Source organism: Ambystoma mexicanum, chromosome 4q (genome assembly GCF_040938575.1).
Source record: "Ambystoma mexicanum isolate Mex_15411 chromosome 4q, UKY_AmexF1_1, whole genome shotgun sequence".
In the NCBI taxonomy this organism is placed as follows: domain Eukaryota; kingdom Metazoa; phylum Chordata; class Amphibia; order Caudata; family Ambystomatidae; genus Ambystoma; species Ambystoma mexicanum.
In genome coordinates this window covers 164268333-164286824 of record NC_090928.1, presented here as the reverse complement: position 1 = coordinate 164286824, position 18492 = coordinate 164268333, and positions in this window count along the sequence as shown.

The following is an 18492-nucleotide window of genomic DNA, read 5'->3' as shown; positions in this document are numbered from 1 at the left end:
CTGAAACGTCATGATCTAAACTTAAAAACTACCTCTGAAGACTAATCCTTGAAGCTCAAATTGACAGTTCATTTCTACTAAAGAAAAAGTTGTTTATATTGATTTTAAACAGAATCAAACCACTATCTAAATTAATTAATACATTACAAATTAATACCTTTTCAAACCTCTGTGAAGGTGAATGGATTCACACAAGCAGCACAGAACCATATTTTAATCAAGAGGCTTATCAACAAAAACAAATCAACCCAATTGCCATAGACAGTAATGGCCGAGGGTATGAAATCGTAGGAGACACCATTGTGGCAAAAGAAACCCTTATAGAAAAAAAAGCCCTACCAAACTTTCAACCAAATATTCCTTTCGGCCGAACAAACCTTCCAGTGTGTAAATGGACATGAAGCTCAATGTGTAATGTACCCCAACAATCCTTTAAATCTTTATGACAATTCCTCAATCTCTATATGAAACTAAAAGAAAAAACTAAAATTAAAACTTTACAAACCATGGACTCTTGTCCAGTGTGCAGCCACACTGGACTTCAAGGACATTCATTAGCCTGCATTTCAGGAACTGTTTGCAGAAGCACCTTCCACCACATCAAAATGTTAGCAGCACACCATTCCGCTATTAGGAATTTTGCGCATAGACTACACTAGGCAAAATGTTCTGCTCTTGAACTGCAAAATGTAAATAACATTCTCCTACATGGAACAGCCAAAGAACTCCTACGACAAATAGAGCACATACAAAGTAAATACTTTGGAACTCAAGTTCACTGAGAAAATAAAGTAACATAAGAAAACATTAGCGAAAACCTCACAAACACCAACCTACCAACAAACACATACGAAAAAGAAATAGGTAAGTTTCTAAACACATCTACTGAAATTACCAGAGCAAGTGTGTGTCTGTTGTCACATAACTTTTTTTTTTTTTTTTATAACTTTGTTTATTTTAAATCAAGGCAGAATGATAAATACAGACATTATATGCAAGGGTTATCTCAGCAAGTTGACCCCCAGTCTTTAGACCCCCCAGTGTCTTCTCTCTCTATTCTCCTCCCTGGATTATCAGTCCCACAAGCTCTGCGAGCGGGCTCCTCCCGCCCGGGCGGTCCGGCCGGAGTCTCAGCGGTCAGGAGTCTTCCTCCGGGCTCGCCTGGTTCGTCAAGATCCAGAGGGCTCTGGCGGGCCTATAGGTCATGGCGGGGAAGCGCTGGTCGAATTCCAGGACTGGGCCCCAGATGTTCTGAAAGCGGTGTAGCATCCCCGCTCGTGCTGCCGTTACCTTCTCCGCTATCAGAATGTCCCATACTTTGGTCCACCATTGAGCAATGTGGGGGCCTTCCGCGGATTTCCAGGTTCGGGCCACCACCGTTTTCCCTGCCAGTAGGCAGTGAGTCAATAGTTTCGCTCTGGGTCCGGAGCGCGGGTAGATCCCGGGAATTGGAGCTCCTAACAAGATCGGCTCCGGTTTCAAGGGAATCATTGTTCCGGTAATCAGCGAAATAGACTCTAGACAAGCTTTCCAGAACGGTCGGATCTTCGGGCAGTCCCACCACATATGGAAGAAAGAGCCAGGGAGGCCGCATCCTCTCCAGCAAGCGTGGTCTATCTGGGGGTTCATATGGTGGAGTCTGAGGGGCGAATAGTACCATCGCAGCATGATTTTGTATGCGCATTCTCTGTTGGTGATGCAGGTGGATGCGTGTTCGGGTCCATATGTCCACCCAGGTTTGATCCTCTATCGGGTGTCCCAGGTCCGCTTCCCATTGGGCCATACATCGGGTTCTCGTGGTTAGGAAGTCGCTTAAGAAGCGTCTGTAGAGGGTGGATACACTGCCGCGAGTCGGGAGGTCTCCTAGGGTGAGTTCCAGGGCAGTGGGAGGACGGGTCGCTGCTTGCAAGGTTTGGGGGTGTGAGCACCAGTGGCGTAGTTGGATATAAGTAAATCTGTCACATTCCCGAAGTTGGAACTTCTCCTTGCATTGGGCGAATGTGAGCGGTTTCTCCCCTGTATACAGCTGGTCTATGGTTTCTAGCCCACCTTTGGTCCAATTTTGGAAATTGCGGGGATGCATGCCCGGTGCGAACATTGGGTTGAGAAAGACCGGGGAGCGTGGGCTCAGTCCGCTTGGCACTCCCTTTCGTTTCAGCGCCCAGTCCAAGTGCTAAGGGTGTGTTTGGTCGACAGCAGGAGCTCTCCCCCATGGGACCTGAGGGGGGGCGGGATGTGTGGCAGAAACCGCAGAGGCAGGGGGGTCCGCGACTGTTCCAGCTCCACCCATCTCGGGCGGTCTGTCGTATTTTGCCAGGCCTGGACCCGGGCCAGTTGGGCTGCCACTCTGTAGGCCTGAAGGTCTGGAACCCCCAGTTCCCCCAGTTTGGGACTCCCCAACATAGTTCTAAGAGGGATTCTCGCTTTCTTACCTCTCCAGATAAAGTTCAGCATTTTCCTCTGGATCCCTCGGAGAATCGGAGTGGGGATTGCCACTGGCAGTGAGGCGCATATGTATAGAAATCTCGGGAGAAGGTTCATCTTGCATGCCATGATGCGTCCAAGCAGCGAAATCTCCTGGGTCCCCCATTGCTTCAAATCGCCCTCCAGTTCCTTGAGAAATCGGGGAAAATTGGATTTGTACGTCTCTTTTGGATCAGCTGGAATGTAAACCCCCAAATAGGGGATGGCGCTCCTTTCCCATATTATCGGGCACATCCTAGTCAGCGGTTCTCACTCTGCTGGGGTGAGGCCAATGCCCAAGGCGGAAGATTTATCGAAGTTTATGGTGAGGCCCGAGACTTCGCCATAGCTGGTGATTTCACAGATCGAATGTTCAAGCGATGAGGGGGCCTCCGAGATCGTAAGTAAAATGTCATCCGCATATAAGGCAAGTTTATGATGTGAAGGGCCGCTTGTTATGCCCTTGATTTGGTCATTCCGCCTAATTTTTTGTGCGAAGGGCTCCATGGTGAGTGCAAAAAGCAAGGGCGACAGCGGACAGCCCTGCCGAATCCCGCATGACAAGGGGATTGGAGCCGAGAAGTGGCCGTTGATCCTCAGGCTTGTTGTAGGTCGATCATAGTTGGCCAGCACCATCGTTCGGAACGCCGGTCCGAAACCGAAGGCCCCTAAAGTGTGTCCCATAAACGTCCAATCCACCCTATCAAACGCCTTAGCTGCATCGAGGGCCACCAAGATTAGTTTTTGAGAGTTCCGGGAGGCGAGGTCCACCAGGTTCAGGGTTCTCCGGATATTGTCGCCTGCGGTCCGGTGCCGGATGAACCCAGCCTGGTCTGGATGAATGATATTCGGCAGGATGCGATTCAAGCGGGTCGCCAAAATTTTCGAGTAAATGTTCGCATCTATGTTCAAGAGTGCGATGGGTCTATAAGAAGTTATGCTTCTTGGGTCTTTTCCAGGTTTAGGCAGAAGGATGGTGGTCGATTCCTGCATCGATGGGGTCACCGCCCCCGGTCACATAACTTTTTTTATAAAAGAGTACACAAATAGTATATATGGCCTACAAAATAGAGGACAAAGAGGAATCCAAATGGTTCCAATTAGCTCTATATCTAAAAGGAGAACATAAATACAAAAGAACTGACCCCTCATTAGTTTGCACATACTGCAATACAAAGCTTGACAATAAACAAATGCCATCACATGCCACCACTAATAACTTAGAAATATTCCCACTTCCAAAGGATCTCCAACAAAGTAACTTTTATGAGAGCATGATAATCCAAACAATACACCGATTTCAAGCTATAATATGCCTTCAACTGAAAAAAGCCAAATTGCCTCCAGTAGGATTACTAAAAGGCATCTGTGGAAAAGTAGTATATTTGCCATTAGATCTTAAAGAAAAAGTAGAAACTCTAGGAGTGCAAGGGGCAACACATCAATCTTTGGTTGTACTAGTTAATGGTTTACCAAGAAAAGACAAACACATTTGGCAACAACTAGTCGACTTAAAAAAAAGTTAGACATGCCCTACAATATCTGAAAGAAAACAATGAATACTACATAGATATGAACATAGAGGAAAACTTAAGAGTAACCACCCAGCAACTGACCAATTTGAACGTATAGAACCTGTCACTGCAGCCATCATTTCAGACCAATATACAATTCATCGACTACACTCCAAAAACACCATTGAAAATGCATTAGGAACATATCAAATGCATCAAGCCAAATTATCACCAATAGGCATATGGGAAAAAAGTGTAGAAGCACATTCTTATCCTCTACTCTTTCCTACAGGAAAAGGAGGAAGATATGAGGAAAGATACACAGATATTAGTGCATCAGAATATCGCTCTTTACGAATGTATTCTGAAGACACCAGACTCAGAGAAAATGTAGAATACATTTTCCACCTCCTGTTCAAAAGTGAACTAGCAACTGATTTTTTTTAAATATGTCCACTTCCAAACTGCTTCAAAAGATAATAGACAAAGATGAAGAGTTTGCAGTCAAGTATCACAAATCTCTTGGCAAACACGCATGGTAGAAATACTGGTTACAATGTCACACTGATGTATGTTGTATGCTATGGGACCTAGCTCCTGCCACATGGTTAGTTACTTTAAGTCATGTAGAATACACATGGGATGACTTGCATGACTTCTTACACACTGCAACCAAAATAAAGATGGAATAGATATAGAAACACCAGGAGAACTCTGTTCTCTTGACCCTGTCAATGTATCAAGGTACTTTCACCATTGCTTCATTGCCATGCTGCACTTCATCTGCAATACAACTACCCCTCCACACAGAGAAGTGCAACACTTCCTTTGGAGGAAAGAGAATCAATCCAGAGAAGCACCAAGCATCCATTTAATTTTGTAGATAAAAGATGCTCCCAAATGTGTCCATGACAGTGATGCCACTGTTTTACAATTTGTTGAAAAATACATTACCAATGACATCCCTTCAGAAACCACACATAGCAACCTATGTTCACAAACCGTATGCTTCCAAAAACATAAGTGTGGCAAATACTGCCGACGTAGACATAATAACAAAGCTACATATGATACCAAATGTCGCTTTGGCTTCCGCAGATCACTTTGCAAAAAGGACAAGGAAATAGCTTGATGCCTTCGGTTAGACACAGTTTAAAAGGCAAATCCCTAAAAAACACATACAACATTAACAGGGATGTAGCATCCAAGTCCATCAATTATTACAATGCAATCATTGCCCTCTTGTGGAATGCAAACATAGACATATAATACACTGCTGACAATTTCACTGCAGCTGCAAGAGATGGCACAGCCAAACACATCAAAACTGAGAAAACAGGGATGAAAGACCTCTGGGATGACATATCATCTGACAAAACACTCACAAAAACTGTAAAGCGTTGCTATAAAAATGTTCTCCCATAGAGAATGCCGGTGCTGTGAAGCTGTAGACTGTGTAACAGGTACAGCCTTACATGGAAAATCTGAACACATTGTCTGGCTAAACCCTGGTCCAGCCTCATTCTTAAAAACAGTACTAAAATCCTACCAAGAGATAGAAAAAATAGCCACAAATGATTCCAGCAGCCAGGACTTTTTTAAGAAATGATTTAATTGACACATACTACCCAAATAGAAGTACTGCTTTGGAAAACATGTGCATGTCCGACATAGCCCAAAACTGCCCCTACAAAAATAATGTCACACCAGATGAGACAACTTGCAAATATTCAGTCTGAACCTGGGAAGGAAGCCTAGTGAAACTTAACAAACCCATTCTAATTGATCATAACAAGTTATCATTTAATTTCTGCAGCACAGATAACTTTATTACATTACCCTATTGTACCTTTTTAAACCTTGGAGAAAAGAAGAATTATTAGGTAACCATGACTCATTTGAAGCTGCATTCAAAGCACATGAAAGCAGTGTAACAAATGTCAATTTCAAACAATAAAGAGAAATGTTGCACAATGAACTCCAACAAGAGGAAGGAATTGAAGCTCAACTAAATAAACACACTCCTGAGGGCAGTCAACCTTGCCTTAGAGGAAGCCTAGAACCACTTGGATTACCAATCATTCTAAATGAAGCAGAAATTGCCATGGCTGAGGTAGAAAACACCATGTATCAATATAAACAATCTGAAGAAGACTTGTTAGTGCTCAAAACACAGCTAAATGATGAACAACTCACCATTTATCTAGAAGACACTGAAGAAATTGAACATAGGTTTAAACATGAAACTAAAACTTGTGGATGTAAAATATATAAACCTAGGCTCCTGTATGTAAGTGGTGAAGCTGGTTCTGGTAAAACATTCTTAATTAAAATAATCAGCAAATTTCTACAAAACATAACAGACAACAACCTTTCAGCTGTTGTAACAGCCCCCACAGGTTTAGCTGCCTACAATATAGGAGTTGTAACTTTACACTGACTACTGCTCCTCCCAGCAGAACACTAAAACAAATTAGAATACTACAAATTATCAGCAGAAGCTGCTACTGAAGTAAGCAGAATTCGGAAAATAAATGAATGTGCTCATGATAGATGAAGTGAGCATGGTGTCCAACCTCATGTTGGCTTTAATTCACCTCAGAATGTCCTAAAAACAGACTAAAAATAACTGTTTGAAGGAAAACATGTTATTGATTTCAGAGACCTCTCACAGTTAACACCAGTAAAAGTTCAACCTATTTTCAAAACATTAGGACACAAACAATGATGTAACACACTCAGCAGCTTTGGAAATGTAAATCTCTGGCAACATTTTCACTAGAGAACTAACTCAAAACATGTGTCAGTCTTCAGACCTCACCTTTGCTAACATTTTAAAAAGGATTAAAAATGGTCTGCTTACTAAAGTTGCAAAATCCATCTTAAATAGTAGACTAATCCATGAGCTATGTGGGCATAAAACATCTGCTCCTGATGCATTGGAACAATTAACACAACAAAATATAAAATGCATGTCCTTAATGCCAACCCTTGCATGCTGTAATCAATTCAACAAGACAATGTTAAAAAGAAGAAATGCAACCCATACTGCATATCATCTCCACAGACAAACTAGAAGTACACAACATGACACACCATATGTGTCAAAAAGCAACAAGATGACTAAATAGCTTAGAAAAATGTATCTCCAACACAGCTGCATTAGAAAAAGTATTAACTCTGTATCTAAACTGCAGAGTAATTCTAAAACATAACCTTGATGTAGACCAATGTTTAGTCAATGGAGCAATTGGTACAGATGTTGGCTTCTAAACACATCCAAATGACAACAACATTCAGTTTGTCAACATCCACTTTGACAAACTTGCAGAAATAAAAAATAGGCTGCACAATAGCACATTTTGTTCTTTTCAAAGAGATGCACGTACGCAGAGAACAATTCGTTCTATCTCTTGCATGTGCTGTCATTAGTCACAAATCGCAAGGTTTAACCCTAGATCACGCAGTGTTTGAAATTGGCAGCAAAGTCTTTAAATAAGGTATGAGTTACGTAGCACTTTCACGTCTGCATATACTCAATGGTCTATTTCTAGGAATTTTGAAGCAAACAAAGTCAACACTGACATTCCTTGCATCCTCGAATAAAACAGGCTACGTGCAGGGTACACTCCCATCTAGATATGTACCCTGTACCTAAAAAAGAAAACCTTTAAAAAGAAAAGTAATACAAACAGAACCTATAACAGATCTCCCAACAATACCACAAAAGAAACAACGGCCAAACGCTTCTCCATCAAATAATACAACCACAAAACTGTCTTGTACAAACTCAACTGTACGTTCATCAGATGACAAAGAGACAAATATCTCTTCTCAAAAAAGAACTGCAGGCCCATCAAACGATGCAGAGGCACAACTCTCTGATCCATTTAAATTCAGCAACACAATTGAAATAAACTGCTATGTAAATGTAACAATCAATCTTCTCTTCCAATTGCCACCAATTGTTCACAAAATGTACTTAAACGCTGCTAACCAGTTGTGTTTGCAAATGCTCGTCCTTCATAGAAATGCCACCAATAATCCTGACAGCACTTACAGTATCTCAGGTATAAGGTAAGAATTAGACTACTATGCATGAATGATACTAATTACCATGAACACACAGTAAGATCCACAAGATTTCCTGATGTACTTACTACAAGTACTGGAAACCAAACACATTGCTATAAATGAAATCCTCCAGATTTCATACGCGTGGAAACATACATGCACTCTTTGCAAGCATGTTTCACAAGAGCATATCCATAATGAACGATTTGTATATGTATCCATACCAAATTGTGAATCCATTCCATTTCACTGGCTTCTGCAGAATCCAAATCACAGCATAGTATGCCCTTTTATGCAAATCAGACAATCGTTCCAGCACAAAAATAAACTCACATAGCCAATATGTCATACTAATGCTTCTAAGGTACAATGCAGATGGTCCCAAAAATAAATTGAAGCTCACTAGCTTTACACCCAGACAAGTATCTGTTGGCAAGAAAACCTTCACAACAGTAGGCATAATATACCACACTGGTACCAGAGCCACTTCTGGACACTATACTGCAAAGCTCAAAAAAAGAAGTTGTTGGATTGAATGTAACAACACCACTGTTACTTCAAAACATAGGTTACAAGCAAATCTAACACATGCCTACTTAATATTCCTTCAACCCAAATGTAATCACTAAACTGTAGCACAATAAACAGTTTGAATACACCAACAGGTATCTAACTACATCCATAATACTACAATAGTACTTTTGAAAGTCAAGATAGTTAGAATATGCCAACAGGTATCTAACTACTTAAAAAATACCCTTCATGCAATACACTTCAAAGAAGTTATTGTTACTGCAAACTTCTTGTAAAGTCTAATATAGTAAAAATACACCAACAGGTATCTAACTACTTTAATCATTCCCTTCATTACAACACATTTCAAAAAGACATATTATCACATTTACACTCAAATAATTATAATAGTTTTTTAAATCCTCTCTGGATTTTTTTTCCCTATGACCCAATGATTATTTCATGTCATTACAACAACAGTGTAGCACACACTCATGTTGTACCAAATATACTATGCAGAATGTACTGTTTATGAGGTGAAAAATAAGTGAATTTATATGTCAAATTATTTTCAATTAAAGCTTTTAAACTATCCTGCTTAACAAAAGATACTGATTTTTTTTCACAGAAAAAGAATTAGAGATTCCAGTTTTATTAATGTAATGTATGCAACTTAGTGACCATAACAAGTATAAACACATAAACATTGCATAAGCACTATCCTCAATTGTACTTCAATCATAAATGCCATATACACTTCAATTACATAATTCCACCAAATTACAAATACTGGGATACTCCAACTACATTACCTAAAATTATTATTCACATATTACTATAGTGTGTGTGGCCAGTGACCAGATTCTTGGGGGCATGGCTGCACCTTCATAAAACAAAACTCGCCCTAAACCCCCTGCAATTGAAATGATGTGCTCAGACAGCAAAATTGACTGTGGATTCGGCGGCATCTGCACACCCTTTTTCCACATAGAAAAACAGTTCCATATCACTCCTCCTTCCTTTCCAGGCACTCTTTCGCCTCCCAAATAACCCCAAATGTGTTTTCCAAACTGTTTTTTCACAGTGTTGTCCGCAAACTACCACAATGTCCACGGACTGAGCATCACCTGCAAACCCTTTTCTACCAGTAGAAACAGCTCCATTTCAACTTTATTGCACTTCCCCACCCTTTGCAGACCCTTTTCTGACACCAAATAACAACAAATGTGTTTTCCAGACCTTTTCCCCATTGCGCTATCCACGGACACCGACCACTGTCCGTGGATACAACATGGCAACTTTTTAAAAAACTATGACCCACCTCACGCTCTTAAGCATCCAATCACTGGTCGCATAGGTCGGAAGTGAGGCTGCGGATCGGATCCAGATAGCACTCATTTTTTGTAACCTACTTTTTGGCCGTTGTTTAAAAAACTACTACATGGATTTACACCAAATTTACAAAAACCTGCTTTTGGGACCAATCCACTGCTCCTGGTGCAAATTTGGTGAAAATCCATCCAGCGGTTTGTGCTGTAAGCGCGAGCAAACAGTTTTCCATTGGATTTTGGGAACCCCCCCTATGAATTTTCCCCCCTTGACGAAACCGCACCAAACTTTGCAGAATCATTCTGATGGGACCATATACCATTTTTCAAAGTTTCCTGAGGATTCATCTAGAGATATTACTATAATGTGTGTGGCCAGTGACCAGATTCTTGGGAACATGGCTGCACCTTCATATAACAAAACTCGCCCTAAACCCCCTGCAATTGAAATGATGTGCTCAGACAGCAAAATTGACTGTGGACTCGGCGGCATCTGCACACCCTTTTTCCACATAGAAAAACAGTTACATATCACTCCTCCTCCCTTTCCAGGCACTCTTTCGCCTCCCAAATAACCCCAAATGTGTTTTCCAAACTGTTTTTTCACAGTGTTGTCCGCAATCTACCACAATGTCCACGGACTGAGCATCGCCTGCAAACCCTTTTCTACTTGTAGAAACAGCTCCATTTCAACTTTATTGCACTTCCCACCTTTTCCAGACCCTTTTCTGACACCAAATAACAACAAATGTGTTTTCCAGACGTTTTCCCCATTGCGCTATCCACGGACACCGACCGCTGTCCGTGGATACAACATGGCAACTGTTTAAAAAACTATGACCCACCTCACGCTCTTAAGCATCCAATCACTGGTCGCATAGGTCGGAAGTGAGGCTGCGGATCGGATCCAGATAGCACTCATTTTTTGTAACCTACTTTTTGGCCGTTGTTTAAAAAACTACTACATGGATTTACACCAAATTTACAAAAACCTGCTTTCGGGACCAATCCACTGCTCCTGGTGCAAATTTGGTGAAAATCCAGCCAGCGGTTTGTGATGTAAGCGCGAGCAAACAGTTTTCAATTGGATTTTGGGAACCCCCCTATGACTTTGCCCCCCTTGACGAAACCGCACCAAACTTCGCAGAATCATTCTGATGGGACCATATCCCATTTTTCAAAGTTTCCTGAGGATTCATCTAGAGAAGGCAAAGTTATAAGCCACCCAAAAAATGCTCTTTCTCTGAGTTGAGCAACTTAACCATATCTACAGGGCCATAAATATATGCCAAGATTCTTCTGCAGTGCACAACAAAAAGGTAGAGGAGCACTCTTAAAAGTCTGTACAATGTGGAAACACCAGGAATCCGAGGCCATCAAATTGTAAATACCAAGTTATTTTATTAGTGCACCATGCACATTGAAAGGCCATGAACATTGTGGAGTTCTCAAGGCAAGAAATGCCGAAGATTCGGCAGCATTACGTTTCGCGACCGACTTGTCGCTTGATCACACATTTTCCACCCAGCATTCCAGTGTACATATAGAGGAGGAGTTTCTGACAGCTAGAGCCCGCACCATAAACAAGGGACCAATGCCTGATAAATTAGCGTGCAGCCATATTGAGTTCAATAGATGATGTCCGAAAAACAGCATAAGATATACCAGTATATATGCAACTCCATGTTGACACATGGCAACTTAATAATATGTTCCAATAAGTAATGGAAACGGGTGCAAGTGGGGAAATCCCTATCAGGTATGCTGAGATATGCCGTGTAGTCAGGAGTATGTGATTACATGTTGTAAATATGTCCTCACAGAGAGAGATAACTGACTGTGTGGATCACCAAAACTTATGTATATCTAAGGAACACACAGTGTGAACCTGGCCGCAGGACAGCCTGTGCGCCACGACGCTCAATGTTCCGTTGGGCCTATACAAGAAGGTGTATTGTGAAAACGAACAATAGACCATAGCAATGGTAAGCAATGACCTGTGGAAATATTCAAATAATGTTGCACAATTTATATCAGCAACCCGTTCCGATATTCAAAGGAATCAGAGTTTAAAATACTGTTGAACATATAATTAAAAGTTAAAATTCATAATGAAGTGCAACTAGCGCCAAATGCTAAAAGTAAAGTGCCAGTGCAGAGTTAACATTATCTCAGAATGCTAATTCATGTACAATTTGATTTTTTATTTTGTAAAATGATAGATAGTATGATCTTTTTTTACATAACTTTTCACACAATTGTTAATCCAAACTTTTGTTTAAGTCGCAAACAAGAAAAATAACCCATTAAATCACAAAATAAAACTAATAAGTACATTATCTTAAAATCACAAACAAAATAATACAGTTAATTTAATCAAAGCTTTATCACATCTAGCGTTTCGAGGAGTTCATCTACAGGGAAAAGCCCACTACTTGTTGAACAATCTGGCAGCAGCAAATTTCTAAACTTTCTCTTTTGCTAAGACCATTGGGGGACTGCAGCCTGAGATAAATCTCATTAAAAAGTTCACACTTCTAGTTACCTGCATGTGCTCCACATGCTTAGTAAAATAATTTGCATATATCCTCTACATAGCAGTACATATTGTTATTACATGTCTAATTGTTTCTATTTGGTATTGATCTCGGCACAGCCTGCATATCTGTTTACTCTGTGGTAATGATATGATATGATAGGTTATTTATAAAGTGCTTAATACCCAGAGGATTCTAAGCGCAGACCCGGGGATCAAAGCTGTATTGCTTCGTGTTGTCTTGCTTCCAAGGCGAGCACAATGCCCCCTAGCTATCCTCCCAAGACATGCTCCCCTACTGGCCAATACCTTCAGTTTGTTGACCCTAAGCAGCATACAAGTTCTTCTCATTGAAGGAGACAGGAATTGATATGTTTACATCTTTGGGGGTTATTACAGGGGAAAAACAGTAGATAGAAAGTGACAAGGGATTTAATGTTGGCTGTTTTGCCAGAACAATTATTAAATCACCTCAGTGCTGTGCCAATAGCATACTCTCATGCTGGGGCCCAGCCAATGAGCTGAAGGTCTCATTCAACCTTTTAAAATCTTGCAGCACAATGCTCTTCTTACACAACATGGCTGATTTCATTATCCATAGCAAAGTGCCTTCCAAAGCGCACATGATTTTAACAAATACGTTACTTCGATTAATTTTTATCAGAGTAGACAGAGACGTTAAACCTAGCTCAAATCTTAAAGCCTCAAAAGAAGTAGCATTAGACAACCCCAAAACATTCCTCCACTCATTTCCCTCAACTTTATTTTCCAAGGTTGAAAATAAATCCTAAATTGTGCAAAGAATGAAATGAAGGAAGTCGGAGGCACGATGGCCCAGTGTTTACATGTAGATATTTCTTTTTTTTTCTTTTTTTTTTACTCATGTAGATATTTCTTGACAAGTGAAAATGTAAAGGGAAGCAAAAGGCCTGTAACATGTTTTTCAAGACTTGACCTTTGCTTTATTCTGAGTCAGTAGCAGACAGCAATGTGCAACACTAATGACAATGGGGGCTGATAGGATTTGGGGCAGCAGCATTGGAACCGACAGCCATTTTAAAGTTGGGAGAGGAGTAACACATGGCTGTGTTTTTGCTCTCCATTGCTTAATCTCGCCATCAATAACTGAGGGTAGGAGTTGAGAAGAGAAACTGTTTCCTAAAATGTTGCTGGAAAAGTATAAAAGGTGCAGACCTTTGAAACGTGAAAAGATGCATTTGAATATTTCCTGCACATTAGTATTATAACAAGCAATTTTCACAGAAATCCTGATCAGACGTTCAAGTGGTCTTGAGTCCCAGGGATTATTCATGGAACGTTTAGAGCGGAGCAAAGTGACTTTGCACTGACAATAAACACGTTCCACGAGACCTAATTTACAAAAAAGCACTAAGTTCACACTATTTAATGCTTTTTTTGTGAATTAGGTCCATTTAGCATGGTGCAAAAAGTACTTTTGACATGCAAAGAGACTCTGCTCTGTGAAAAATACACTTTGCACCACTCTGTGAATTAGGCCCGGTGGAACGTGCAAAGTCACTTTGCTCCACTCGTAACTTTCCATGAATTAGGCCCTACGTGTCTCCCCCCTAGTCCTACCAACCTCTGTTTGAATATTTATTTGTAACCAATTCAAAGCTGCAAATGCATTTTCCAGGATTCGACAGCCAGGAGAATTTTCTGGATCCGTCAAATTTCAACAACGGAAACCAATGACACACTGTCACTGACTAGGATGATGTGAGCACTCAGAAACTGCTAGCAAAATAGATTATTTATGTGGGAGTGAAGGATCTCAAAGTTACCGCTGCCAAATATCACATAACGGTCACACGAAATGGAAACACTAGGATATGCAGTGGAATACCCTTAACTGAATGTTGCTTTTGATGGTAATTTAGAGTGAAAATCCCACCTCAACCGAAAACTGTGTTGAATGAGCCAAGCTAATGGATGGATCTGGAGAGTCACACTAGCCCACAGTTGGAGACCACTTTCTTCAATGATGAAAACCTTTGAGGTTTATTGAATCGCAAAGGTGCTGTTTGGACATGTGCGAGTTGCTCATGGACTTTGCTCCGCCCAGATACACAAGAACTGTGAATGGATTTAGCCTCCTTCTTTGCACTCTGCAGCAGGAGAGATTATTACCAATCCTTATTAATACAATACAGCTAATGCCTTTGTTATTTTGGTTCCACCTGTGGAGAGGCTGCAGCCTCAACTGACCCTGGGCTATGCACGGAAATTAGTCAGTCAGTAAAACTTTATTTCGGCCTAAGCCATAAAAGTTAAAAAAAAATAGTTGCATGGTGATTGACGCAAAGGACCCCTTAGCTTCCATAGTTCAGCAGTAATTTGCATGATGAGGGGTAGGAGGGTTGGTTTATTCACCCTAACTCGATCCCTAAAGTGGTACAGGCATTGCTCAGGAATCACTAGAAGAGACAGAGACAGAGATAGAGAATCCTTCAGTCAGAGCCCACCTCCAGCTGAGAACGACCCTGGGTTTGAGCCATAACTCACATAAAGCCATAACAGCAAGACCCAGACATTGCTGGAACGGTACCAGCTTAGTCAACTCCCACTTATAAACTATAGACATTTTGAATAATATTCTGCAGACAGAAAAGGTATTCACTTGTGTTGGCTCTATCCTCTATACCCCTGTTCTGGAAACTGTACTATAACCTATGGTTATGTTTCATAGTTTCAACTCTAAGGGCTTATGGGTGGAAGGACATTTAGGGAAAATGTTGTTTGGGTATGGTCACCCAGACGGCTGGAAGTACCCATGTGAATTTTCACTTAAAGTTCATATTCTTTTCCCAGTATATTCATGTATTTTTCTTTCTTTTCATTCCCAGAAAGAAGTGGGAAATTCTATTGTTAAAAAAAGAGTTCATATATATGTGATGTATTTGAAAATATTGATTTCACAGACAAAAAGGCCTATAGAGTCAGTGTCCAATGCATTTCTGTCCTAATGAACAACAGAATTGTGAAAATAATGTACATTTCTCAAAAAAAGTTTATCTTTAACTGATCTCTGATATTAAATAATTGTGTTGGCATAATCGCCAGTCTTTGTTTCCTTTCTCATGCATAATAGGAATGTTTGCAATATTGTGCATTTTCTGGTCTGGGACCCCCATACGTATCTGTAATACAATGGAGTTTAACCAATTGTACCATTGCATCCTAAAATTAGGTAAACTAGTTCACATAGAAAAATGTGTAAAGATAATACCTTGTTTCCACCTATCAATGGGATTGCTTTGAGTTCCTGTCCTGATGACCTGTATTCAAATATGTCTCCAATGAGGGGGAGTTCTTAAGTAATACATACATCCTGATAATAGCCCATAACATGATATTCCTCCTGCCTTCAAAAAGTCTTGGCAGAACGTCCACGGGGCACCAGGATCACAGTCATGCGATTGCCTGTGTGTCCCTGCTCGTTTTTATACCCAAAATGGCGTCGGAGGTCGGTGCGTGATGACATCATCAGTGTGATAATGTCATCACACGCCAGCTGCCATTTTGGATTGGTACTTTACTCGTTAGTGTCCCACTAAAGGTATACTTTGTTGCACATATAATGGATACTGCAGACAACGTCTACTAATGACCTGATCTAATTAGATTGTTAACTTATGCATAACCTTGAGAACATAATCACATTCATAAGGAACATCGATCAATGTATTTCTGATGCATGATGGTCCTGTCAGTGCAATACGTATAATACAGTTACACAATAGTTAAAACATCAAAGTAGTTCTACTGTTAGTGTACCCTACATTAACTATTACTGAATATAACTGGCAATGGGATTTGCATTATCTTTTTTGTAACATAACCATGGTAAAGAATAATACATAACATTTCAATGTTTTAAAGTCCTTTTTCTTTGGATAGTTCCTTTTGGTGCTGGCGAGCAGTATGTGCATTACAACGTCGTGATAGATTTGTCTATTGTATAGATGTTATAAGCGACTGGGTATCCAAAGACTGTGCATTGAAAGTTGTTAGTTTATGGAGAACATGCAAAGATGCACTCTTCATTCATCCGTCCTGGATATAGGGAGTTCAATTTTCCTATCCAGTAGGTCTCTTTTCCATCCAGAAGTTTGGTGATGTTGCAACCCCCGTCTCTCTTTTCAATGATCTCTAGAATTTGAAATTTCATATGTGAAATTTGATGTTTGGCTTCTATGAAGTGGCATGGCATTTAGGCCAGCATGTCTATGTCTACAGACCAGCTACTGACAGATCAGAGTGCTGTCCCTGCAAACATAGTGCTTTCTGGAGCAAGCTTGAAGGCACCACGCTATGTTACTTTGCAGCAAGTTGTCGGGGTGCCAGTAACAGTTACAGGGGGAACCCGCTCAGGGTCCCCGAGATGCAGGTCTGCTTGCGGGTTAACTCCGCAAAATGTTTGAAGGGTGCATGTATTCCCGCCGGGGGAGCACGCACAGGTAGCTGTTCTCATTGTTTTTGCTTTGCGTGTGGGCGTTATGGGGGCGTTCCGGCCACGACTTGTGTATACCGTTAGTTTGTGCAAATATTTCCATTAATATGCGCAGTCCGCAGAATAACTTCTGCGTGCAGGCTCACGCAGAGTCGTTCTCGGCATGCAGGCTTTGCAGGATCTATGTACATATTTCCATGAATCGGGCCCTATGTGTGTCCTTCACTGAAGTCTTGTTAAAAACAACCATTTGCAAAGCCAACAGTTTTGGTCTGTGTATAAGTATTAGGCATTTGCCAGTCACTGCTATTGTAGACCCAGTTACCGGCACCATTCTGCAGCTGCTACCATCAATGCCCATTTAATACCACTAATAGTAGTGCCTTGCACATGCCTTTACCATGCCTACAAAAAACTGTTGGCATTGCCAATGCTTCTTTTGATAAGGCATTTGCTTTTTTCACCCTGCTTTGCCACCTTCGTACCGCTGCAGTAGGTCCGTTTTCTTGGACTGCAACACAGTCTTGTCGGTCAGGACTCCTTATAAATTGAGTACTATAAGACAGACTCCTTTCGAAGCAATGTCTTATGTTTTGTTGTACAGCAAGAAAGTGTAACTTTGTGTTAATGTGTAGTCGAAAACATAAAGAATCACTACAAATCTATACATGTTCAATAAATAAGGACTTTTGTTTTACCAATTAAAAGAAATTCCATTTAATGTATTAGCAATGAATAGTGAAGCAATACATAATGGATCTGTGTGGTTAGAAACTAACTAAAGCAATATATAATATTTCTTCCTGCTTGTAACTTTTTTTTTGTAAACTGATAATTGTGCAGCATTTTAATTTGATTTGTTTAAAATGTGTGTGTGTGTTGTTCGTGGAAGATTAATTTATAATCTGGCATACTTTCTAACAATGTGAGTACATCTCTGCCCCCGCTCCACTTAATACATGACATGTCTACGCCTGCTCTTCAAAACTCAATTACAGACACTGTGTGAGGTGATAGGAGCTTTAACTTTTAAAGGTGAGTAGCAGGACAGCGGCGAGAGCAGGAAGTCGCCTTTCGAGAAACATTTGAGTACACTTTACCCTGCAAAAATCAGCTGGAGGCGCAGCCAATTAGTGGCAAAGCATTTCATTTTCGCAGCTTGTCAGCGGCAGCTGGTGTGACTTTAAGCTGTGATTTCTGCGCTGCAAACATCATTTTCCCCGACAGAAAGATGGAGACCTTCAAGTCACCTTTCTCCCTTCTGCTTCTTTGAAAGCTCATAATAGGCAAGCAGAAAGAAGAAAGATGCTTGCCACTCTAAGTGCTTGCAATTTATCAATTTCAAGTATTACATGTTTGGCAAGGAAGCTTCGTCATTTCCTAAAATGCCCAGGGGTTTGGTTGACCCTTCACCTAGGGGTCATAGGGTATTCTGACTGGAGCAAAAGGTGGATTCCGTTATCCCTACCGTGAGAAGTAATTGTCAACGTCACCGTCACACCATGCTTGAACTTTACATTTGTGTGCCTACTATTAACATGCTCATTTTCTAGAGGCCCCTAAAATGTTCGGAGGCTGTCTAACATGCAG